General features: G+C 49.2%; 1 long non-coding RNA gene across 1 annotated transcript; it reads right to left on the bottom strand.

Annotated features, from left to right (window-relative positions):
- Positions 1-16,287: 16,287 nt before the first annotated feature.
- LOC147581522 (uncharacterized) lies at positions 16,288-23,435 on the bottom strand. Its single transcript, XR_015249993.1, has 2 exons — positions 22,838-23,435; positions 16,288-17,287 (listed from the first exon to the last, which is right to left on the bottom strand). It is a non-coding gene; the product is annotated as an uncharacterized LOC147581522 (long non-coding RNA).
- Between the last annotated feature and the right edge of the window lie 816 nt (positions 23,436-24,251).

The raw sequence follows: 24,251 nt of genomic DNA, 5'->3' as shown, positions 1-24,251 counted from the left end.
ACCATGTGATTTCTACCATTTATGTTCAGAAGTCAATTTTCTGACGGCACTTGTCAATTTTCTAATTACCCATGTTAGTCAGGACTAGACCCGGTCTGATGACGTGAAGCCTTACCGTACTGAGTCCGAGTGGTGCTTCAACTTACTTTCAGAGCAAAGACACGTCACCCCTATTATCTTCTCAAGAGCCATCTGAGTGGAAGAGACTGAACAGAAACCCAGGTATGCTCTGTCTTACAGGAGTGCTGTAGACTCAGGTCTGCTGTGTATTCAACGTTGACATTTTCACCAGCCTCCCACGGAGATTTTCCGGGCCATTTTCCCATCCACAGCGTCAAATTCCATTTCCGTGCATTCCCTGGAGCTGCTGAGCGACTTTGAAGGTCAAAAGCCTTTTGCCCTCTGTGCCCTCTCTGCCTTGACCCCCCTGGTCAGGTTGAAAGAGTGAGCAGACGGGGCACCTGGGTGGCTCGGTTGCTAAGTGTCCAACTTAAGCTCAGGTCATGATCTCGTGGTTCGTGAGTTTGAGCCCCGAGTCGGGCTCTGTGCTGACAGCTCGGAGCCTGGAGCCTGCTTCGGATTCTGTGTCCCGTCCCCCCTCCCACCCTTCCTCTAATGGTGCTGTCTCTCTCTGCCTCTCAAAACTAAATAAACGTTAATAAATAAAGAAAAGAAAAAGGAAAAACAGAAAAGAGCAAGCAGATAGGAGAAGCAGGAACAGAAAGGAAACAAGATCTCTCTGGTGGGTCTTTCCCTGGTCCCAAATGTGCCTCCCACCCCTCCCCTGTCCACCGTGTCCAGTCCCAGATTATCAGGTCCCTACGTCGGGTTTGAAGAGGTGAGACAGAACAATGACAAGCAGAACAGTGAGGAGGACAAGACCAGAGATAGTTGACCTAAGAGACAGTCACACGGGAAATCAGAATAGTTGATCAGCACAGGTGCTTCTTTGTTCCTGGAATTTGAAGAAGAAAATTCAGATCACAGCGTTCCCCACACAAATCACGCCATGGAGTTTGGAAAGCAATGGGTGTGTTGAGAGAAAAGGGTTAACTCAGGAAAAGAAGGCACAGTGACGGGAACCTGGTGTAGCCTGTACAGGAGCTTTAAGAAGACAATTTTTTTTTTAAGTTCATTTATTTTAGAGAGAGAGAAAAACTGTGAATGAGGGAGGAGCAGAGAATCCCAAGCAGACTCCACACGGTCAGCACAGAGCCCGATGTGGGGCTCGAACCCACCAGCCACGAGATCATGACCTGAGCTGAAGTCAGACGTTTAACTGACTAAACCACCCAGGAAGCCCCAGAAGATGAGGTTTAAATATGGACACTGGAAGAAAGAAAAGCTTGCAGTTTATCCAGGGTATTTGCCTCTTTCTCCTGTGTTTTACTCACAATGTAACAGTCCCTCAACTAGTTGGGAAATGTATGGGAACACAAAATGCTCAAAAAAAAGAGACGAAATTTGCGAAAACAGGTGGTGGTCAGGGATGAGGGGAAGGGACGGCCCTGAGAATAATGGTAAGCCCAGAAATTCCACTTCTGTGAATTTGTTCTACGAAATAACTGGATAGATATATATGGGTAAGTGTATATAACTTATCATTATTTACAATAGCAAAAAAAAAAGAGGTAAAAAAGTATCAATGGGACATGAGGTAAATAAAGTGCGGTATATCCACAGGACAGAACGCTATGGAGCCATTTAAAAGCATTGTAAAAGCAACATGGTAAATTTACATTTGACACAGTCAGATGTCTAGAGCCTGGTAAGTTTAAAAAGCAAGCTGCAGGGGCACCTGGGTGGCTCCGTCGTTTAAGTGTCCGACTTCAGCTCAGGTCACGGTCTCGCGGTTCGTGAGTTGAGTTCGAGCCCCACGTCAGGCTCTCTGCTGTCAGCACAGAGCCCGCTTCAGATCCTCTGTCTCCCTCTCTGACCCCCCTCCCCGCTTGTACTCTCTTAAAAATAAATATTTTTTTTAAAAAAAGCAAGTTGCAAATGGCAGTTATAGATTCCATGTTTTGGTTTTAAAAAACAGGCACATACATGTGTGATCTAATGTTTCCCCCAAATGATTTATATATACTCTATTTGTGTAGAAAGGACAGGAAGAAATCACACTGAAATGTCAATGGTAACTAGGAGGGGGTGGTGTCTTTATGATCTGAACCTTTATAATGAAACACATACATAACACGATCAATTTTCGTTCAAAAGAAAGCAAGGGCCTCTGTCCGAGCAGTCGGTGGGGCCCTCACATCTGTCCTCTGGAGCACACGTGTTGTGCAAGCCAGCTCACAGGATGATATGTGCCAGGGTCCCTCCTGATGCCTGGAAGGAAGTTCCCAGGATTCTGCTACTGTCCCCAGCTGCTTCACGGAACAGACTTGAAGATTTGTGATTTTGGTCACTCCTCAGAGGAAAATATAAGCAGCAAATGAGTCAGAGAAACCACATGTAAGGAAAAACAGACTAAGCCTCCCCCCCCACCCCACCAAATACACTAATCTGAGTTTGGCTGTTTCCTGGGGTCAAGTTCAGAGTGATAAAAGAGAGAATCTGAAGATAACCTCTGTTTCAGTGCACGAAGCTTGGACAAAACAAAGCTTTATTTGAGGTAAAACAAACAGAAGAGGAGAAACTGATGTCTTGTGACATTTTCTGAGTCCATCATCTTCTTTTGCGTCCTTTCCACCCCCAGCTGTTTCAATTAAGACTCTCTCTGGTGGTGACATGTTATGGTTTCTGTCATTTCCCCAAAGACCCGGACAGGCAGATAACAACCTCTCCAGGCAGGTGAAAGACTGGGGGGAGGGGAGGGGGGGAGGGGAGAAGCATGGAGAAAAAAGACGACAAAGGAGGGAAAGAATGAACAGGAAGAAAGCTGGCGAGGGTGAAAAGAGAAAAACTCATCCAGGACTCCACAGAGGAAAAGAAGGAAATGGAGTTGCCCTCCACACCCTCTGCCACAGACAAGATTCTCCTTTAAAAAAATTTTTTTGTATTATTTATTCATTTGAGGGAGAAAGAGAGAGAGAACAGTGGGGGAAGGGCAGAGAGAGAAGGGGACAGAGGATCCAAAGCGGGCTCTGTGCTGACAGCAGAGACCCTGACGCGGGGCTTAAACTCACGAACTGTGAGATCATGCCCCGAGCTGAAGTCGGACGCTTAACTGAGCCACCCAGGTGCTCAGACGTTCTCTTTCTGAAACAAGGCAAGGGGCGACGCAGTGGGCCCAGGTCTGGCCAGAGCCCCGGAGAGCTGGGCCGTGGACGCTACAGCATTAAAGGCTTTGGCAGAGCTCGGGGACTTCTCAGCACTTTGGTTCCTCAGGGACTTGCCACCTAAAGACCTTCACGTCTCTTGAGTCGGGGTGTGGGGGGTGGAGGTGGGGTCTGAGGCTCCAGTTTTATTACTCCTGATTTCCTCTCCTGCCATTTCCACTTCCTGTTCCCACACACCACCTGAGGAAACATGGCTTCCTCCCTAAATGACTGGCCTGACCAGAGGCCTTATCCAGCCAGCTGACCCAATCGTGACTTTGTCTTATCAAAATTTAAAACTCAGTTTGTTTGTTTTTTTTAATATAGTTTGGGGTGCCTGGGTGGCTCAGTCGGTTGAGTGTCTGACACTTGATTTTGGCTCAGGTCATGATCCCAGGGGGATGGAGCCCCGAGTTTGGAGCAAGGAGCCTGCTTGAGAGTCTCCCTCTCTCTCCCTCTCTCTCTCTCCCCTCTGCACCTCTCCCCCATTTGCTCTCTCTCTCTCTCTCTCTGTCTCTAAAATAAAAGAAAAAAAAAGTGCTTTAACAAACTTCAACTAACAGCTTATGAAAGCCAAACATTCGCACCACCATAGGCTACACTCTTGTGATGGAACTTTTATTGTCCCCTACTTTTACAGGAAGAGCCTAGCTCTCAGAGAAGTTAAGTACCTTACCCAAGATTACACAGCTCAGTAAGTATTAGAGCTGAGTTGAAATCCAAAATCCACAGTGTGTTCTGATATCTTTGGTGAGGTCCCCAAATGTAAGAGATCAGACCCCTGGTCCATCCAAGAGCAGAAGTTCAAGGTTCTGTGTGTATCATTAAGGACATTTCATAATCAGGGCCAGGTTGCTGCATAGCCCAAAGGTCATCCACCCCAAATGTTTCCAACCACCTTAATAATCCAGGAAACTCTAGCACTCAAGATACATTTGGTCAGTTCTGAAATGCTTGGATCTTTTATCCTGAGCCACTGTAGAATGGGTTCTAGGCCCATGGCTGGCTTAAGGGCTGGTTGACAGAGTCCCCACTGATGTTGAGGTAAGTGACCCAAGTTCCAGGCTCCAGCGTGTTCACTTGTGCACCCACTGCTTGAATCAGTGATCCTTTCGTTCATTTCAAAAGAACCCTTCGCCTCTTGAACCTCAGTTGCCTGTTGTGTGCAAGGGGGGCCGGCCTTCTGAAGGCGCAGCTCAGACGTGTGACAGCCCGTGGTTCTGAGCTCACCTGTGCCCTCCAGCTTCTGTTTTCCCCTTGTCTGGGTTCTAGCTTCCCCAGCCAGTCTGTTTCCGCATCCCCTTTGCCATTTCTGTCTCTGTAGGAGGGTGTGGGGTGGAATGCACCTGCTATCCAGTCCTTGGGGCCACGGGTACGGGCTCCTTCCCCAGACTGGGCAGTGCTTTCTTTCCCGAAGGTGACCTCATCAGATAAGATCTTTCACGGGTAATGGCATCCTCTGTGGGACTTGGGTGGTGGGCATCTGAGCATCTTTGATGAAAAACCCTTGGGAAAACATCTCCGAGGAAAACTTGGTGTCTCTCTTTTGCAATTTTCTTTTTATGTTATTTTCTACAAGGGCACATTTCTTTTTTTTTTTTTTTTTTTAAGTTTTTATTTATTGAGAGAGAAAGAGAAAAAAGAGAGAGAGAGAGCAGGGGATGGGCAGAGAGAGAGGGACAAAGAATCCCAAGCAGGCTCAGCACAGTCAGTGCAGAGCCTGAAGTGACGCTCAAACTCATGAACCGTGAGATCGTGACCCTAACCGAAATCGAGAGTCGGACGCTTAACTGACTGAGCCGCCCAGGCGCCCCTACAAGGGCACATTTCTGAAGGAAGAGTGGCAGTGCGACTTTGACCTCCCTTCATTTTCCTTAAAACTTAGGGAATGCCCCAGCTCCCCATAACTCCTTGTATTGGGTATCTCTGCTTCCTTTTCCTACCCTTTCAAGTTGCTCTCTTTCCGTTCTTTGGATTCCTCCAGAGATAAGTGTGAGGGGACTAACATTTAGAAGCTCTATGTGCCAGCAAATGAACACACACACACACACACACACACACACACTTTTGTTTATTTTGTACACATTATCTCCTTTAATCCCCACAGCAAACCCCTAGAGGGTATTGCTATCAATGTTTTACAGATGAGGAAGCTGAAATTGGGAGAGGTGGAGTAATTTGCCCTTGATCTCTGCTACATTGCCTATAGGGTAAGTTACAAACACTTCAATAGCAACAGTGTGAGACTTGGCCAAGATCCCTCTGATCTATACCTTGGGAGCACCTAGTGAGTGAGTATTCCAGGACAGCAGTAGTCAACAGACTGAGCGCCCTAACCAAGAATCAATACCTTCAGAGGCAGTTACTTGGCATTTAAATTGCAGTATGTCACTGGACACTGAAGAGTTTATTAGTTAGCATAAGGGATGCCAGAAATATTTCTGTTGGTGATATGAATAGGTGATGTATTCTAAAATAGGTCATCGGTTAGAAATATGGTGCAGTCTCCAGTGCCATTGCATAAACGAGGCTTAAAACATGGGCAAATCCAGCAGTTTAATGCCGAAGGGCACCCCAGTTGCTCCTGAGCTCCTCCAGTTCCCTGCGGACCTACCAGAAGGCATGGCCTGAACTCCTGAGCAGACCTCCCGTGCAAGGTCCTTGTCAGAGCACTACAAAATGGGTTGGGTGAACAGGTCATACACCTGCTACCGGCATGCTAATAAACGTTTGTACCCCTGGCAGAATTGAGCCTAAGACTGGCTTTCACTGTCACTTGGAACACCGCTGTGGGGAAAGGGACATCAACTCGCTCGTCTCTGGTCTCCAGAGAACCCCCCACCCCAGCTCTGCGAGATGGTCCCTGCCACGTGCCGCACGATCGGACTGGCTTAGGCGCAGTCCGTCGTCGTCCCGCAAAGAGTGAGGGGCAAGGCCAGAATGTGGGGCCAAGTCCATCTCCTTCAAAGCCCACGGGCCAGCTGCCTCTTAAAGAAAGGGTGAAGGCCAACGTGAGCAAACAGCCATTCAATACCAATAGTTCTGTCAGTCAACAAAGTAGGAAAAAAAAAATCCTCTTTATTGACTGAACTACCTTTAATCTGCAGGATCTTCCATTAAGTGAATCCTTAGAAATCCTACTTGAGTCCTAAGTTCTTTAAAGGTCAAGCTGCATATATAATCCACTTTAAGCCCTAACAGGAAATAAATGATGTTCGGCCTGAAGGATGTACTTAGAATATCTCATGTAAAATTCAGTACCAGGCCCGTAAGCAGGAGGGCCGCAGAGTGGAAACCACGGACACAAGTTTCTCAGTGTGCCTTTTCAAAAGGTCAAATTTATTTTAACTCTGGTGTCCCTGGGCCCGGCCAGGGAAATGCACTCTTCTCTTTCATGTGGTAAGACTCCAGGCTGCTGCTGTTTCAAGCAATCAGATTGTCCAGATTATCAACAAATACTTATTTTTAGACCTGAAAGGATGAGAATTTCCTATCCGTCCACCATCCTGTGAAGGCAGTCGGGGCCTTGTTTGTGAGTATTATCAACAAGGATAGAAAGCAGAAAGTCTTCCAGATTTGTTTCCATCCGCACTGACAGTTGACTGAAAGCACTTCCGAATCGGACCCAAAAAAAGAAAACGTTGTGAGCAGGAAGGTCACCTCAGTGGGAATGAACAGTGAGCCGTGGTCTTTAAAACATTCGTCTTGGTTTTTCAAACACATGTGTTTATTGCAAGAGATTGCTGTGAGCGTTCCCCCCGAATGCGTTTATAGTGGTGAGGCCAACAGGCTTACCTCAGGTCCTATGAACAGCCGGCTGTAGAACCAGAAGAATGAAGGAGTTTGGAATCCTAGTGTCCTCCCCAACCCCCACCCCCAATCCACTTACTTAACTTCGGTGCCTGTGGGTTCCAGGCCAAGTGTTAGAGTTGAGGCATCATACATAACAATCTCTAGATCCTTTTATACTAATCCTTTAAAAAATTTTTTTTAATGTTTATTTATTTTTGAGAGAGAGAGACAGAGACAGAGACAGAGCGTGAGCAGGGGAGGGGCAGAGAGAGACAGAGACCCAGAATCCAAAGCAGTCTCCAGGCTCCGAGCTGTCAGCACAGAGCCCGAGGCGGGGCTCGAACTCATGAGCCATGAGATCATGACCTGAGCCGAAGTCGGCCGCTTAGACTGAGCCACCCAGGTGCCCCTATACTAATCCTTTTGTGATAAAAGAGTCACACTGGGGCAGAGTTCCCAGTAAACCTTCTCTTCTCCACACTTCTCTTGAAACCTTTAGTTGCGGCCTGAGAAAGACTTGAAGTTTTTAATACTTGTCATCTAAGGAAATATATTTATCCCTGCATCGTAACAAATACACTGAAACACATTTTATACCCCCTTGTGAAACCAGCTTCCAAGCCACAGCCAAGCATCTGGTTTCCTAAAGAGCTGAATGGTCAGCGCCCCCGGCTTGGGTCACTGAACAGCTGTCCATCATCTGGCTTTGTTCGGTGCCTTTATGAAGATCTGAAAGCGTCAGCCTGAAGCAGCGGTCGAAGTGAGAGAGGCAGTGCTTCTGAGACCTGGGGGCTTCCCCGGGGTTCTCCAGGTGAATTTCTTGATCCCGAAGGGAGGAGTCCTGTGCTTGAGCCTACCGGTACCTAAGAATAAAAGAGACAAGGAAGGGGGCCTGGGGACAAGAGCAAGAACCCAATCTGATTCTAACTTTACTCTGGAAACTCTTAACCCCCTCATCCTTATCTCCGGAGGCCTCCCCTGGACCGGTTTCCCCTGTTTGACACCGTTCCTTTGACTCTGTAGCCTGGAAGCTGTACCTTTCCGGGTAGCAAGGATGATGTGGAAGGTAGGATGACCCCACGGCAAGAAGACCCAACAGCCTGTTTACTTCTTTTCCTTCATTCATATGTGTTCTGAACACTTGCCCTGTGCCGGGCTCTGTGCTTAGCACCGATGCTCTGGTAGGAACTAACACCCACATTTTTCTGGCTAACCTTCTGCCTTACTCCTAGGGATCTAAAGTTGCCTTACACCTCACCTCTTGAACCGAGTTTGAAGAACTCTGTATCCTCCTTTGCCTTTCACCCAATCAACAAAGACTTCCGGATTCAGCTGCTATATGTTCAAAATGCTGTCAGGGTGCACAGATGAATTAGGTAAGCATCCTGTCCTCATTGTCTAGGGGAGAAGATGCTCATACAAAAATAGAATGCCCATTTGGGTTGTTTCCAGTTTGGGACCATTATGAGAAAAGCTGCTATGAATATATTTATACAGTTCTTTTTATAGACATATGTTTTCATTTATCTTGGGTAAATATGTCATCCAAAGGTCCACTGTCAGGTGAATAGAGAAACTGTGGTATCGTCATCCAATGGAATATTACTCAGAAATAAAAAGGAATGAACTACCGGTATTTGCAACATCATGGAAGAATCCCAAACACGTTATGATGAGCAAAAGAAGCCGGGCACAAAAGAGTTCATTCTGTACGATTCTATTTATATAAAGTTCTAGAACAGGCAAAACTAATCTATTGTGAGAGAAATCAGGACAGTGGTTGCCTCTGGCAGGGGGGATTGACTGAAAAAGACACATGAGAGAAAATTCTATATCTTGTCCTATCTGGGGTGATGGTTACACAGAAGTACACAGTGGTCAAAACTTAACACACTGTACATTTCAAATCGCTGTACTTTATTATATGTGGATTATATCTCAATAAATATTTAATTAAAAAGAAGAAACAAGTCTGCACAGGGTTTATTTGTGTCCAGAATAAAAAGTTAAAATTTGACCATTAGGTGTTAGTTACATAGGTATTTGTTGTTTGCGGTATTGTTTCTGTACTTTACCATATGCTTGAAAAATTTACAATAAAAAATCCTTTAAAAGTCCAAAGGCAAGAAATAGATATAGAATAACCAAACCATAGGGGTGCCTGGGTGGCTCAGTCAGTTAAGCATCTGACTCATGATTTCGGCTCAGGTCGTGACATCATGGTTCGTGGGTTCAAAGCCCTGCATGGCGCTCCGTGGTAGCAGTGTGGAGACTGCTTGGGATTCCCTCTCCCTCTGCCCCTCCCCTGCTCAAGCTCTCTCTCAAAAAATAAATAAACTTAAAAAAAAAAAAAGAATAATCAGTGTTAGGAGGGATCTTAGGGTTCATTTAGCCGAACTTCCCATCTTGAACTTAGAACTTCTTAAAATGTCGCTGTTAGATGGTCTTCCAAGCTGGGTTTGACACCCTCTGGAGCAGCAGATTCTAAAACCAAAATGATGATGGGGCGCCTGGGTGGCTCAGTTGGTTAAGTGTCTGACTTCGGCTCAGGTCATGATCTCACGGTTCGTGGGTTCAAGCCCCGCGTCAGGATCTGTGCTGACAGCTCGGAGCCTGGAGCCTGCTTCGGATTCCATGTCTCCCTCTCTCTCTGCCCCTCCCCCGCTCACGCTGTGTCTCTCTCTGCCTCTCAAAAATAAATCAACGTAAAAAAAAATTTTTTTTAACCCCAAATGATGAGTGAAGCATTCAGGAAGGTACAGAGATGGGGTGCTATGACAATCCAGAAGAACATAGCCCACTGTTCTCAGGAGCAGGCTCATTGGAGAGCCACCACTCTGAGCACTCACTCGGGGCCTCCACTGGAGGTGCAGTCATGAGCAAAAGCTGGCCACGTCGCCACGAGTGGCTGAGCTGTAGCCGCTGGGTTTGGCAGGCTTAAAGTTCTGGTTCTTTCCTCTCTGCTGAACACTCTGTCTCCAGCACTGATGGAGCTCCAGGGCTCCTGGCCGAGCTGGTCTGGAGGAAAGGGGAAAGGCCAGGAAGGAGACAGCCAAGTTGGAGTCTGACCTAACAAGGAGTCAGACCTGGGAGGCCAGGCTAGATGCAGGCAAATACTGAGAAGAACCACCTCCCTTCCCCTCTGGACTCGGGCAAGGTAAAGAGAACATTCTGGAAACTTCAGTCCAAAATATGAAGGGATTTTCTTCATGGCAACACTGATCACACGGCAGAAGGGTGGGGGCAGGCCAGCTACTCGACAGGCATCACAGTGCAGGTAAGTCGCTCGGCTAGCTGGACCCTCCTCTCTCCAGGCCTTCTCTGTCACTGGGGAAAGCAGGTTCCAAGGTCCCTGTCAGCCTCACTGGTTCTATGTCAACCTCTCCCTGTGCAGGATCAGGTCCGGGGACAAGCCTCCGATTAGCTTTCTTAATACTTAGGGGTCTAAAGTTGCCAGCGACAGAAAAGAACTCTGGATAATCTCAGCAAGAAAACGAATGTATTGGACAGATAGAGGGTAGCTTCCAGCACTGAATAATCAAGTTTGAAAAGGATAGGAATCAGAGCCATCTGGGATCTGAGCAGCAGAATCTTTTCAACAGGCCCACTGAGACAAATCCATGCCAGCTGACCTCATGTCTACTCAAGAGAAAGACAGTCTGATAGGCCAGCCTGGTGGCTGTGCCCACTGAAGGCAGGCAGCTTGATTGACAAGCCCACCCAAATTGAGAGAAAGCATGTTTCCCCACAGGAATATCATGCCCCTGCGGCCAAAAGAGAGAATATTGGGCAGGTGGCATGCCCAGTACAGTTCCACTGCACTTACTGCCTGCTTTGTGTCCTTACTGGACACAACGTAGGGCATTTTCCGGATGATGTGACATTACGGTGCATTGTGGCATGCTGTGACCATCCCCCTGCTTGCAGCTCAAAGAATAAGCAGAAGAAGCGAAGATCATGGATTTCAGAATGTTTTCTCCAATGTTTCTCCAAATCCACCAGCCAAGCTATGCTCACAAACGCACGTTTCCAAGGTTCCCCACTTTGGACCAACCAAAGTTCCAATTGAGTAGGAGTTTTCTCTGAGCAATCGCTAGGATGGCCTTTGTGAATCACCTCTGTCCCCATCTGGCCCGAACAAGACTTCAAGTCTCCCCTTGCAAGCCCCGCCCCAAAGCTGACACTCGGGAAGCCTGTGCCTTTTCCCGGCCATGATGGGAGCTTACGCGGGGTAGCAGGGGCCCACAGACCTGAACATTACCTTAGCCTCGCCCTGCAATCAGTGCCAACACCCACGGTGACCCGGACCGGGAGGGGGGACACGGCTGGGGGAGGAGGCAGTGGTGGGGACACAGGACACAGGATGATGGAATGCCCATCAGGGTAACATCGGCCGAAGGCTCGAATTCTTAAGAACCTGGCTAACTTCAATCACTCATGCACCAGAATGTGAATTCCTGGGGCGCAGAGTTTCTTGTCTGTTCGGGTCACAGCTCCACCTGCTCCACCCAGGGCAGCCCCTGGCCCATTCGGGAGTCATGAAGAATTTGTACCACGAATGGGCAACGCTGCTGCTCTGCCTTCTTCGCGAAACTAGTCTGGGGTCTCCACTAGTCTGTGGCCGGGCCTGTCTGCGGAGCGGAGCTAGAAAGTCAGTCCTGCCATTCGGGGCCGGCCGCTGGAGGCGGCCGAGTGACCGGGCCAGGCAGCCAGCAGGCTGCCGTGCAGTGCTCGGGGCTGGGATGAGTCAGGAACTTTGCACGGAGGAGCCGTGACGCGGGCGGGGGGCCCCTCTGGGCCGGTGCTCAGGGCAGAAACGCACAGACAGACACACGGGAGGCCTGAGCCGAAGAGCGCCGGAAGGAGAACAGGACGGTTATGTAAGACAGAAGCGGGGATCAAAGGCCTGCACAGGGCGCTCTCCCACATGGCACTATTCTTGGGCTTTTTTCTTCCTTCAGCTCCAGAGGATGTGATGAAAAGGAGGGGAAAAAACCTGCTGCGGAAAGAAGCTTCGTTCACTCGGCTTGGGAGACAAGCTCTCACCTTCGCTCAGGCCCCTCAGGAGCTGAAAGGGGGCCCATCCCCAGTGCCCCCAGCCATGCCAAGGGGCCTGGACCCACTTGTTCTTGGGAGGCACCTTTTGCAGGCCTGGCATCCTGCCACTGTCCTGTTTGCTACGCCCATTAGCGCTTACCCCGCTTTCCTCACCCCCACCATTCTAGTGTTTGGGGGGTCCGGTGACTGCGGTCCCCAACTGCGGCCCGCTCTCGGCTTTCTCACCTTCTGCTTCTCCCCGGTGGCTTCTGTGGTCAAGAAGTACCTCCTTGGCAACCAGCTGTGGGGGTTAAGGAGAGCTGCCTGCCAAGGCTCCCCCCCGACCCCCCAGCAGCCCAGCAGAGATCACCTCCGGCTTTGCCCAGTACGGCTCCCCTGGGCCAGGCGAGGGGGTTCGCTGCACCCCAAACTCACTCCCGAGCTGCCTTAAGCTACCTTTGTTCTCCACTTGTACACACCTGGGAGCCATGGGGGGGAGGGGGTGGGCAAGGGTAAGAATCCAGAGCCAGACACCGGAGTCACAACCCTGGCTCTGCGAAGCAGCACGTTCTTCCCCGGGAACCTCCCTGGGGCCCCAAACTCTGCGTGCCTAACCTCCTCTGTCAACTGGGGGGTCATTGCAGGACCCACCTCCTAGGCCTGTTGTGAGGATTAACTGGGCTCCCGTAGCACCTAGAACAGCGCCTGACATGCGGCGGATGCTTGATAAATATTTGTAATTATGATTACATCTCTCCTAACCCCTCCTACCCTTTAGGGCCTAATTAGATGCCTCGTCAGGGTCTTTCTCTTCTCCGAGCTCCCTGAGTACGTTCATCTGAACCTCGAAAGATAACGCTTTGCATCACACGTTGTCCATGGGATTCTGTGAGTCTGGAATGTTCTTCGGTGAGGCTCTCTGTGCTCCTCACGGAGGCTGTGAGTGCCCCGGCTCCGGGCACGGCCTCTCCCGTGGTGGCCGGTGGCCAGTTGCCCTGAACCCCTGCCGACAGTCTCTGTGAACCAGGACATTTTGGGGTGTGGGAGGGGGTGGATTTCTTACAAACTAATTTCAAAACTGTCTTTTAGGGTTTGCATATTTAAATTCAGACAACCAAGAACGATTTTTCATGATTCTATCGTGCATGGAGACATAAAGATTAATCAACCCATCTCACTTCGTTGGAGCCAGAAACCTTTGAGTCATGCCTCCCTCTCGTGCCTCCCTTTCCCCCCGGTCCCCGTCTCAGTCTGTCACTGGGTCTTGTGGCTTTCACCGCATCCTTCCCCTCCTGAACTTCCGCAAGGCATCCGCCCTACTTGGGGCCCCGCCGCTTCTTGCCTGGCCTGTTGCAAAAAGTTCTCACCGGTGTCTCTGCTGCCCCTCCCCCGGGGCATCGCACCAAAACGCAAATTAGAGCAGCGTCTCTCACTGACCACCGAGTACAAGTTCCAATTCCACGCGAGGCCATCAGCCCCGTGGCCTACTCAACCGCACTAGACTCGGCTCCCACCGTGCTCCTTCCAAGCACCTCGGATTCAGGTCCTGACAACTCTCCCTTCTGCTGAGCACGGCTTTCTTCCCCGACTCTCTTCCCCTGGCAACCGCCACCCTGGCTTCGAGGCCAGATCAGATGTCACTTCCCCGAACTCCCCTCGCAGCTGTCTCCGCATCTTTCTGTTCCCAGAGAGCCTGGTACGATCCTTCACTAGGATGCCTATGGCTGTTGGTGGTAGCTCCCAGGGGTTCGGCTCTGTTCCTTTGGCACCCGTGCCTGGCACACGTTAGATGACAGGGAGATATGGGATCGACCTAAAGTAAAGAGCACCCTAAAGCGACTTACCTCCCATTCTTTGCTCGCTCTTTTCGGCAATACTGATCGGAAGGGTGGTTTTTATACTCGCTGCCTCAACTTTGTCCGTCCGTCCGTTCTCTCTTGCATCCATTTCAACCAAGGTGGAGTCCCGTCGAGGGCACCGGTGACCTCCGTGTTGTTAAACCTCCGATCTCTGTCCTCATCGTCACAATGGATCACCGCCTCCTCCTTGCTCACTTTCCTCCCCCAGTTCCCCGGACACACAATCTTCGGGTGTTCCTCCCGTCTCCTTGGTGGCTCCTTTTTAGACTTGGCTAAGTCCTTCTCATCTTCCTGACCTCCTACTGCTGGACTCTTAGGGTTTGATCCTGGGACCTCTTCTCTTTTTTGTCTACTTTCTACCTCACTCCCTGGACCCCCTTGTCCAGAGTGATGGCCTTAAGCACCATGTCTCCGTTGATTACTTCCAACTTGAGAACACCTGCCTATCCTTCTCTCTTGAACGTAGGGTTCCTGTATCCAGCTGAATAGTCCGCATCTCCACTCCACATTTCAAACTTGTTAAACAGAAATCCTGATCTACCTCCCCAACACCTCCTTCCCCCTCAGTCCCGCCATCTCAGTGAATGTCAACTCCAGCCTTCTGGCTTCTCAGCTCAAACACCTTGAGTCCACTTGACCAGAGTGGACCAGAGTCTTTCTTTCTCTCATACCCTACCTCCGATTTGTCACCGAACCCTGTTGCTCTGTCTTCAGTGTATATACAGACTCCAACCACTTCTCACTGCTCCGGCCAGTCTCGCCCGGCCTGTTCCAATGGGTCCCTGGCTGGTCACCTTGCCGTGGCCTTCGTCCCCATCAGTTTATTTCAAGAAGACGACCTGATTGGTCTCGTGAAAACCTGAGCCAGATCACGTCACTGCTCTGCGCAGAACTCTCCAGCGACTCCCGTCTCACAATGGCCGGCAAGGCTCTGGGCAATGCGGCCCTATCACCTTTCTGCCACCACGCGCTACTGTTCTCTCCCTCCCTCCTTGACTCGGCTCCAGCCACACTGGCTTCCTTGCTCCTTGCTGTTCCTCAGACAGGTCAGGCACACTCTGCTTCAGGGATATCGGACTTAACTACTCTCGCAGCCTTGAATGCTTCCCAAAGCTGCACACTCACCCCTCCACCACCTTCAAGCCTTTCCACAGGCCACTTTCCCAATGATCTTTCCTCAATGCCAGTTATGACACTTGTAATTTACTTTAAAATACTTCAGTATGGTCAGTGGCGTATGAGAGATGTGCCTGTTAGTTTAATTCTAGAGATGGTCAGTTCGCGTGCGATCAAGAACGCACGGTTCAGGGATGCTCCGCTGGCGTTCCACTGGCAAAGGCCACACTCCACGGCAGGTGCTCCAACAGTTTCTGTTGCCCCATCTCAAGCAATGACCAACACTGTTAACTAGAACAGTCAGTTAAAAAGAAAAAAAAAGGTCTTTATTGGTGAAACTACAAACCTGTTGGGGCGCCTGGGTGGCTCAGTCGGTTAAGCATCTGACTTCAGCTCAGGTCGTGACCTCACGGGCCGTGAGTTCGAGCCCCGCGTCGGGCTCTGTGCTGACAGCTCAGAGCCCGGAGCCCGCTTCGGATTCTGTGTCTCCCCCTCTCTCTGCCCCTCCCATGCTCACACTCTGTCTCTCTCTGTCTCTCAATAATAAATAAACATTAAAAAAAAATAAAATAGAAAAAGAAACTACAAACCTGTTAAGCAACATGGTAAAATTGAAGAATTGCCTTTCTTAGGTAAAATTAAAGTCATCTCTGCGGACTGGCTCCCTCAGTTTGCTATGACGATACGTAAATAGGGCATACGAATCCAGTAAGGCTTGTAACCTGTGCCCACTAGGAGACACTTGTTCCCTACCCTGCCCCATCATTGGATACCAGTTGGGAAGAATCTGTGGTGTATGGTCCCAACTGGAAGGCAGAGAACCTTGGAAACGTGAAAGGTCGCTGGGAATTCAGAACAGGTTTTATGAATGCTGTCAGGCCTGCTTTGCGAACAAGTACTCGGCTAATAGATGTGATAAGCAGAATCCGGTTTGAGATTTCCTGATGGTGACATTGTGGCGGAATGGCCAACCGTCACCTACCTCAGACTTCTTCGTGGCCACCATCATCTGCCAAAAAGAACCTGAGAACTGAGCAGATACAAACCAGCTTAGGTCTAGTTTACAAAACCTTCTTATTTAAAAGCTTTACCATCCTCCCACACTCCGTAGCTCTATCCCTGTTTTATTCTCCATGACCTGTCAACCTGTAACATACTATACACGTTAGCTTTTTGTGTTTGGGGCCTGTCTACCTGTAGATAATACAAGCTCCACGAAGTCAGGGGTTTTCATCGTAATTTATTGACCAATAAATTGGTCCTGCTGACCACCACCCGGTACAAATAACAGTGCCTGGTAGAATAACAATGCCTTCGTGTTTGTTAACTGAATCAAGAAAAAATGGAGTGCTGAAAGAGTTGAAAAGAAAAGACGATTACTTTTGGCTGGAGAATCAAGAAAACAGAGCATTTGATCATGACAAGGAACAAAGACCATGCCTGTAAGTGTATAGGCATGAATGTATCGTTTGCCACACTAGGAAGAGCCACATCCTTTCAGAAATGTCAGTGCGTCTCCGTGAACCGAAAGTGAAAGGGGCAGATATAATGTCAACAGAAGTTTTGTCCAAATTTCCAGTTGACTCAAAAGGGAAGTTTGAAGTCTCTTCTTGAGACGGGTTACTGTTCTCGTTTTGCATCACTCGGATGTGGGGTGACCGTCAAACAGACCCACGATGGGTTCCATGAGTCCCTGGTGGGAGCGGACCGGGAATCACACAGCGCGCAAATTCGTCCACGCATGCGCAGAGCAGGGCACGCGCTTTCTTCGGCTGTCTCGAGAGACCCGGGAGAAGGACACGTGTGAGCCAAAGAGCTCAGGAGAGAAAATACAGAGCACATCCAAGGAAGACACAGAGCAAAGGGTGACTCCGGACAAAGGGTCAAAGATGTTGGGAGAGGAAGCAGATGTTTCGGGGTAGACTCCTTGAACGTGGCCAGCAATAGAGTCATCAGACGTTTAAAATCAAGAGGTACGATCGGAGCTGTGTTTAAAAAAGTTAATCCCGCAGTAGTGTGGGGAAAAGGCTGTGGACGCACCACCCGTTTTGGTGGGAGATGGTGGGGCCAAGAGACATCTGCGTCTTCATGGATGTAGGGAGAGGGCTGGGGATTCCTCTGCCTGTGCACCACTTCTCTTCTCCGCTCCCCAGCGGAGCTTCCGGCAGATGCTTGGGCTATGGAATGACCAGTGTTTACCCAACCTTTGTGTCTTTTCTGCTGCATTGGGAAGAAAGGGGGTACTTTTTTATTTTTAATTTTTTTCCAATGTTTATTTATGTTTTGAGAGAGAGAGAGAGAGAGCACGACCAGGGGAGGGGCAGAGAGAGAGGGAGACACAGAATCGGAAGCAGGCTCCAGGTTCAGAGCTGTCAGCACAGAGACCGATGCGGGGCTCGAACTCACGAACGTTGAGATCAGGACCTGGGCTGAAGTCCGACGCTCAACGGACTGAGCCACCCAGGCACCCCAAGAAAGGGGGTACTTTTAAGGACACAGTACCCAAATAACTCTAACACAGTTCCTACCCTTGCCAAGCATATCCAACTTGCTTCTCTGTCAACTTTCCCATTTCAGCACCTTCTGGAGAAGTTAGGAACTAGGCTAGGAAGGGCAGGAACAGGCAAAAGAGAGGCAAGAGAGAAAACCACCACCCATGGGCTGCCTTGCGCCCAGGCAATGCTCTTCCCAGGGCTGACCTCTTCTCTCCCCCAGTTCCTCGGCCAGGAAATGCTGCCCACCAGAGCCCCGACCACAGAGCAGGAGAGCGTGGGAGAAACGGGTGGGGGGAGGGGGTGGCGGGGGGGGGGGGGGGTGGTACTTGGAAAGTGCTGATTCCAGCAGCCCTGCAACGTGCCTTCTGATCTAGAAACTCCTTCCCTGTCTTCAGGGACGTCCTCCATACACTGCCTTCTAAAGCAAGGAGAGCCAAGCTCTCCCAGCGAATGTGGCACTCTCCCTTGTCCCCCTCACTCTCCTCAGCTGCTCTTAGCAATTGCTTCTGACTCTCCTGACAAGCCATAGGTCACCTTCCACAGTCTGGGAAACTGCTCATCCCTGGAATCTGACAACCTAATACAAGCAGATTTGCCTTGGCCCCAATCCAAGGCTAGAGCATTTCGATTTCTGTCTGTGGCCACGTTGGCCTCTCCACCAGATCTCTGCCTTCCCCTTGCCTGCCCTGGGACAAGCGCCCTTGGAGTTGAGGCTCCCTAGCCCTCCTCCACCCCCAGCCCAGCAGGGGAAGGAGCTGCTGGAGGGAAGGTCCAGGAGCACAAAGCAGGTTCAGCTGTGCATGTGGGATCCAGGAACAGCGCAGGGCCCCAGGAGACAAAGATCCTTCCCTTGAGGTTCTGAGATATCCTGAGGGGCACATAAGCTATTGACCCAGCAGGCAATTGCTCTCTTGGTCAGAAATAAATGTACCTGTCTGATCTCTAGATGGGCATGTGCTTGGGGACCTCAGAGAAGTGAATGAGTCAAGAGGTAAGGTAGGGGACATGCGTCTTGAACCAGGTAGCATGCCAGGCTCTTTCACGTCATTATATTGAATCCTTGGGCTGCTCCTAAGGTGTGTGGGTTTTGTCCCATTTGTCAGCAGAGGAAACTGGAACTCAGAAACATTAAGTAACCGACCTAAGGGCACACAGCTAGAAAGGGCCAATCTGGGATTCAAATCCAGTTCCGGCTGATTCTAGAACCTGAGCTCTCTCAGCCACATAGAACTACCTCCTGGGGAGAGTGTCAAGAAGAATGATATTGAAGATTTCAAGCCTCTTTCTGGGAAGAGTTAACAGCAGCTCTGTTGTGTCACCAAACTTCATATGTTAAAATCCTAACTCCCCGTACCTCAGGATATGATGTATGTATTTGGAGATGGGGTTTTTGAAGAGATAATTAAGTTAAGATGAAGTCATAAGGGTGGGCCCTAATCCAATATGATTGGTGTCCTTATAAGAAGAGGAAAGTAAGAAAGGCCACTGTGAGGACACAGAGAGAAGCCAACCACCCATGAACCAAGGGGAGAGGCCTCAGAAGGAACCACCACTGCCGGTACCTTGATCTTGGACTTCGGGCCTCCAGAACCGAGAAAATAAATTCCTGTTGGTTAAGCCATTGTGTCTGTGGTCCTTTGTTATAGCAGCCCAAGCTGACTAAAGCAGGTCCCCATTTTCTGGGTGCTCATTGTGGTCTACACCCTGGCAGGGTATTTGACATGGAGTCATGTTCAGAAAGGAGCCCCATCCAAGAAGTAGGCAGAAGAGGTTGCTCAGTCCTTTCAAAATAGGACTACAAGTGGGGGCACCTGTCTGGCTCAGTTGGTTCAGTGACTGACTCTTGCTTTCAGCCCAGGTCATGATCTCGTGGTTTCATGAGTTCCAGCCCCATGCCGGACTCTGTGCTGACAGTGTGGAACCTGCTTGGGATTTTCTCTCTCCCTCTCTCTCTCTGCCCCTCCCCTCATACCGTCTCGGTCTGTCTCAAAATAAATAAATAAACTTAAAAAAACCCCACACAACAGAACTAGAAGAAGCACAGGAGGGATTCAGAGAGACAGACACAGACCCTCCCCGATGACAGGCACGAGCTGACCTTGAGGCACTGGCCAGGTAGGAGTCCAGGCCCTTCTTCTCGGGGCCTCATTTGAGCAACTACTATTCTCCTCTGCAATGATGAGAACGAAATGCAAGACGGCTCACTCCTGGATCCTCCCTGATCCTCCGTCTACCCCCAAGCACCCCGCATCAATCATCACCCAGTGATTGCTGCTGACCTTCCAGAGCGGTAACTAACTCAAGAAGCACCGACACGTGGGAAAACCCAGACTGGAGGTGGAATAAAAGCGGTCTCTGAATTTTGCGAGCACCGAATTTGAATACATCCTATCACAAGCGAGCAGGAGTTAACACATACAACAGAAGAGGAAGAAAGCCCCTTTGAATTGCAAGGGTGGGGACGGAACAAGGAGGTTTTACAAAAATGAGCCCAGGTAGGGACAGGGAGGTTGGAAATGGGTGTTTCAAGAAGAAAAAGAAATGTATATACACACACTTGTGCAGATGTGTATGTATATACAAACACATGCATAGAGGTATGCGTGTGCATATATGTATTTGTGCCCACGCACAGAGATACACACACACATTTTATCTTCTGAAATCTTGGGGAATTTCATACAGGAAAAGACCTTTGTCAGAGCTGCTCTACAGGGAAGGGTTAAGCCCATCTGCAACTTTTTTTTTTTTTTTTTTTGAGAGACTGAGAGCATGAGCAGGGGAGGGACAGAGAGAGAGGGAGAGAGAGGATCTGAAGCAGAGGATCTGAACCAAGCACAGAGCCTGATGTGGGGCTCAATCCCATGAACCGTGAGATCATGAACTGAGCCAAAGGCAGCCACTTAACCGTCTGAGCCACCCAAGTGTCCCGCACAACATTTTTTCTTGATTCTTCAGCCAGTTGGAGAGCAGGCACAGAAACAGGGATCCTCGTAAGGAAGACCAAAAGAATCTACAGTTTTAGCAATCTGCAGTTTGGTATTTTTCAACCTTGGTAACTTCCAAGTGGAAATCCTGAAAATTTAAAAAACCATTTCTGTGCTTTTCCCAACCCAAACTCTGTGAAGCTACTGCTAACGGTACCTAGTCTGATCTCCTGCCTTTCCTTTTAAACCAACACCAAATCCCCCAGAAAAATGTCTGCTCTAGAATTACATCCACTGACATTTGTGTAAAATATTTATCAGTATGCTCTGTTTACTCCACTTTTATTCACATGTATAAAAGAGAAAAAAGGAAAAAAACCTCTGCCTGGCTTAATATTCTAGAAGCGAATACATTCTGACCACACTTCATTACAAGCCTGAAAAATATCCCTTATGAAAGGAGAAAAAAAAGTGTATGTGGTGTTTATGCCTCAGGCCAGGAAGTATACCCTTTAGCTCGGGTTCTGCTCTGCACAGCCATCTACACACATAAGCCTGTTTCAATGTGACTGCCTTTGTGCGCCTCAGCTGAGCGGAAGCAGCTAGTTTGGTCAGAAGTTCCTGCAAAGCACACGCCTCTTCAGGGCAGGATTGGAAACTGCCTGGAGCTTTGGACAGTTGCTCAGGCTAGAGGGGTCCAAGGAGAAGTTGGCCCCGTGGACTAGCTGGAGGCTAAGGGTCTGGATGGGTCTCTCCAGGCACCTGAGCTGTGGTCCTGGGTCCCCCGGCTGCAAACATCAAAACCACATAAAAGGTGCAGGAAATGGTGGGCAGAGAAGCCAGCAAGAGTGATGGTGTGCTGGAGCAGGTGAATCCTGCAGGGTGTGTGGAAGACAGTAAGGAGCACAAATGAAACACAGAGGTGGTGCTGGGGGGAGGGGGAGAGGGAGACAGGAGGGGGGAGGGGGGGCGATACAAGGAGCCTCGGCACTTGTTCTGCATAGAGCTCGGCCTGAGGATTGTAGGAGTTTCGTCAGGGTTCAAGCACAGAGCTTACAGTGTTGCCATTCACGATATGGACAGGGGCTTTCGTGTGAATTTGCTGCAATGTCTAAGATGAGTTTAATTCTGCCATTGAAAATCAGGAAAACTCCGGCTGGAAGCGGGAAGCTTGCTGCAGACTGAATGTTTGTGTCTCCTCAAACTTCAGATGTTGAAACCCTAATTCCCAGGGTGATGGTACTCCCGAGAGGTGGGGCTCTGGGGGTGATTAGGTCTTGAGGGTGGAGCCCTCATGAATGGGATTAGTGTCCTTGTAAGTAGAGACAGGCCAGAGCTTGTGTCCTCCCTCTCTGTACCGGGTTATGATACCATGGAAAGACGGCCACCTGGAAGCCAGAAAGTGGGTCCCCACCAGACCCCAGATCTGCCGGCACGGTGATCTTGGGCAGAATCCCCAGCCTCCAGAACTCTGAGAAATGAGTGTCTGTTGTCTCAGCCTCTCTGTCTGTGGTATTTTGTTATAGCAGCCTGAACAAACTAAGACAGATACTTTGCCCAGGAGTAGAATTGGGGGCTACCGTTTCATCAAGAGCACTTCTCACATTTCTTGGTGGAAGAAGTACTGTGCAGAAAACGGTAAGAAAGAAATGAGTGCAAGGCAGCAAGGACTGGAGGAAGCCAGAAGCCGGAAGGGTTGCCTTTCTGGCTGAAGGGGTCACAGACGTTCTCACTGATACAGTGAGATGTGTGTGGGGATCCGTGGGGTGGGTGGAGACATATGGAGGGGGATGGGAGGGGGGAGCACGGAGCAGTCCAGGGTAGCGGGATGCAGCAGAAAGGATCCAGGGGCCTTTTGTGGCACATTGGCCGATGGGCAAACACCTGGCTTAACAGCTGGGCCAGCTCAGTAGCCCGGCCTGACGACACTGTACCTACCCGGGCTTTTCAACGCACCTGGAGTTTTGCCAGTTGCACCTCTGATTCTGATGTATGAATCAGAAATGCTGCCTCACAGGCATCTCCCAGCTTAAAAAATTCTCCAAAAGAAAGGGAATAAATTTTGAAGAACGACACTCTCCCAAATTAGCCTAAGCATTTAGTAACACTCCCATTGAGAAGATGTGGAAAGTAAAGGTCAGAACTCATCCAAAGTTCCCCAGGTGGCTAAATGACCAAGTTAGCACAGAAACCCACATTTGTCTGGCTCCAAAGCCTGTGTCTTTTTCCACTGCACCAAACGAAAGCCAGGTCTGGAGAGGATATAGCTCAGGTTCAAGGCAGGGGCATTCAGATGGGCTTTGAAAAGGGCCCTTTGGTCACCTGGAGGAGAAGACCGTTCTCATTACCTTTTTCCTTGGTAGGGAGGTTGAAGACTGTGTGACAGACAGGATACAGGACACCAGGAGTCTGGGGAAAAAGAGAAATAGATTAGATTAAAAACGGAGTTGGCTGGGTGCAAATTAGTTAACCTCTAATCAATGGGATAAATAGCAGGATGTAATTAACCACTGCTTAAAGAGAACCCTGGGTATTTCCCTCAGTGAGCAAACCCCTGGGGATTGTTATGCTAATCGCAGCTGAAAAGGTAGAGAGAGAGAGACAATTCTTATCTGGAAAAGAATAGAGCAGGTTTAGCTGTTTTCCTTTTGTAGGTTGATGCCGGCTGGCCCAAATCATTTCTTTTAAAAAACAAAAATTGGATTAAGCAGCAGATTAGATTGTATGGAGGAGAATTTGCACTGTAGGAGGGGCAGCTCCTGGTGCAGAACATGGAGGCAGTGTCGTGACCAGGGTGCGTGGGCAGGTGGGGCTGTCACTCTGCAGGAGCTTCTGGGGACTCCAGCCCACGGAGAAGCTTGAGGGAGAGAGCAGAGACCTTTTGCTCCCCCTCGCCTCTGCTTCTCCCTTGGTTCCTTTGCAGGGCTGGTAATCTGAGCATCCTATCCAGCTGGGAGAGGCTGTTCATGCCCTGACCCCAGAAAACGATGATTTCAACCGGAGTGAACCGATCAATCTCCTGCACTGTCAAAGGCCTTTTGCTTTTTGCTAAAATTGGTAATTAAAGGTGGAAATTTTTCATTCATGAGTTGTTGGTTCTCGGTCTCTCCCTTCTGTCTACCTGAAAACTCAGAAATAAGGACTTAAGGGTTTCTAAATGATTAAGGGTTTCTAAAGCCACTGACTGGCTAAGTGGGACCGGTTTGTCGCTCAAGCAAAGCTCAAATTGAAACTGATACCCTTCCTTGCACTACCCAGTACCTGCTCAAGCTGTGATACGGTTATCAAGGGAATCAGGATACAGCATCCCCAAATATGCCACTTTGGCATAAGGATTGTTTTGAGCTGAAGGCAATTGAAAAAAAAAACAAACAGACATAAGAAGAGCTCTCTGTTCCCTTTCCCATCTGCCTAAAAGTAGCACATAAATTTCCCTTGTGCGGGTGGCTCCTTCCATATAAGGAAGGGGAGAACAATCCTTAACCACCAGAGACAGAGATGGCACCAAGATGAGTCTGTACAAATCTTAATAAACAATCTTTATCTAACGTTAGTTTCCTCCCATAGATTTCCTAGTTGTCTTTCCATAACTTATCAGCCCTAGAAGCCGAACCACCCTTTGTCTAGTCATTTATCTACAATTTATTACCCTTTGTTAAAATGGCATTGAAGTCCTTAAGTTTAACCACTTTTTGGTTTTCATTTTTCTGTGAAGCCCCTGTGCATGTAAAAAAAAACCAAACCCACAAAACAAAACCCAAA

This window comes from Puma concolor, chromosome B1 (assembly GCF_028749965.1).
Source record: "Puma concolor isolate L17-30 chromosome B1, mPumCon1.1.hap2, whole genome shotgun sequence".
NCBI classification, from domain to species: domain Eukaryota; kingdom Metazoa; phylum Chordata; class Mammalia; order Carnivora; family Felidae; genus Puma; species Puma concolor.
This window is presented reverse-complemented; position numbering and strand designations above follow the sequence as displayed.